This window comes from Diabrotica virgifera, chromosome 6 (assembly GCF_917563875.1).
Source record: "Diabrotica virgifera virgifera chromosome 6, PGI_DIABVI_V3a".
Taxonomy (NCBI): domain Eukaryota; kingdom Metazoa; phylum Arthropoda; class Insecta; order Coleoptera; family Chrysomelidae; genus Diabrotica; species Diabrotica virgifera.
This window is the reverse complement of record NC_065448.1, coordinates 134548045-134550412: the sequence shown is the minus strand read 5'-3', so window position 1 is coordinate 134550412 and position 2368 is coordinate 134548045.

Genomic DNA, 2368 nt, shown 5'->3' with positions numbered 1-2368 from the left:
TGATCTCGACCCTCGTAAGAAAATATTTGTTAAACCCTTATTGAATCGCTTCCTCTTCCGAAAATGTCACCGCACGCCACTGGTATACGGTATACCTACAAACTATTTGTTATGTGTTAGGAAAGTAACATCATCATAATCTAGCCATTATCGTCCACTGAACAACACAGGCCTCCTCTAATTTTCTCCATGTCTCCATATCTTGAGCTACCATCATTTAGTTGCCGGTAGTTCTTTTTACATTGTCACTCCAGCGCGTTGGTGGCCGATCTCTGCTTCGTTTGTCCGCCCGCGGTCGCTATTCCAATCATCTTCTAGTCCAGCTGTTGTTCGGTGTTCTTGCCACATGACCTGTCCATTTCCATTTCTTTTTTGCTACATGTTCTACTATGTCTTTGATTCTTTTTCTTTGCTTGATGATATTATTTGGTATTCTGTCTCTCCTTGTGATTCCTAGCATGGGCTTCTGGGTAACTCTTAGTTATCTGCTCTTAGATTTTCAGCAGCATGAAGGTAATATGCTGATAAGTTATTATGAATAATACAAATATTTACAAAAAACAACGATTACACTATCCGAGAACAGATATTTATATAATTATAGTCCGTTTACTCACGGTTTTTGCTCCATATTTAAAAAAACCGCTTGGATTGATATGACATTTGGTGTACGCATAGCTAACATATCAAAGAAAAAAATTGATATTGCGTCGATGTGTGCTTTTGCCCTGGGGGCAAGTACCACCCTTTTTGGGAATGAAAAATATACATTAAAGATAAGTCCGCAAGGCAATACTTTTCGAATTATTTGCGAGTGAATATGTTCATTTTTCAACATAAAACCACGGTTTTAGACTGTTTTTTGCAAATAACACAAAAAGTGTGTATTTTATTGAAAACAATTTTCTTATCAAAAATATAGCTTATAAAAAAATGAAAAGAATTGTGTCTGCATGGAGTCAGTAGACCTAGTAGAGGAAGAGTTGTAGCTCGTGGAAAATGGGTTCTTATTAGTCAAATTCCAAATCGAATACATATTTCAAGTTGAGATAACCAAAAAATGAAGGACTTTTCGAGTAAAACTCATAACTTTTTTTGAAGTCTTTAGAAAAAGCTTTATTATTGTTTTTTTTTTAAATGTTTCTAGCATCAAACGTAAAAGAAAAATCGCAAAAATCTCCGCCTAATTAGCATCCCAAATGAAATTAATGGTTACAGCTTTACAATTTACTTATGTATTTATGTATTTATGTACTTATGTATTTTTTATATGATCTTTAAGTTTTATTGTTCCAAAGACATTATTAAAAAAAATTGCAATTTTGAAAAAAATGCTTTTTTCACAATTTTTCACAAGAATATTTTCTCGTTAAAGTACTTACTTTTTGAGTTATTTGGAAAAACGCGTTTAAAAACCTGTTTTTTTTTATTGAAAAATGAACATATTTATTCACTCGCAAATAACTCGAAAAGTATCGATTTAATCTGAAAATTTTATAGAACAATTATTTATCTTTATGGTTACTTACAATTCGTCAGTTTTTCCACCTCCGGTTTTATTTTGAACTTATATTTTTCCACCTCTGAGAAGGTGTGGTACTCACCACCAGGGCAAAAGCACACCGAGAGAACAATTTCTTTTCTCCTAAAACACCGATTTCTTTCAGCAATATTTCTTAAAAGTTAACATATCCTATTAACTTAAACATACCGGTTCACATATAAAGAAACGAGTTTTTTAAACACAACTCAATAATTTCTTACAGATAATTTCTTCAATACTAAGAAATGCATTAATGGTTACATTTAATTTTCTAATCCTAAAGTTTTTATTTCTTAAATTGAAAACTACAAATATTTTGCAGTATAAGAAATATAATGTTAAGTTAATCCATATTTATATTTGTGAACAAGAAATTTTCTTGCAGTCAAATAAATATTTTAAACCACAAGAAATAATTCTTCAGAAATACCCTCTGTATAGTAACTGTGGTTATAAAATAAAAACTTTGTCATTAATGCCGAAATGTTACTTGCAAAAAGATTTTCTTCCACAAAAGAATTGCGCAGATTAACTATTTATGATTTAGTCGTCAGTGTTTGTCAAGATGGCGTGATATGTTCATGTTTATATAGATGGATTTTGGATTTATTGGTGTTCTCTAAAAATTAACGGATATTTTGAAGGTACGTACAGATATAGGTATTAAATAAAAGTAAATTGAGTAATTTAAGATGTAATAATAATATTGTTGCGTATCCGAATGGTTAAAAAAGAAACATAATAGTATTTTTATATGCTTTTTATGTATAATGATGGACGACTCTGAAATAAAGGAGCTTATTATTCTAACTGGGAAATATGCCA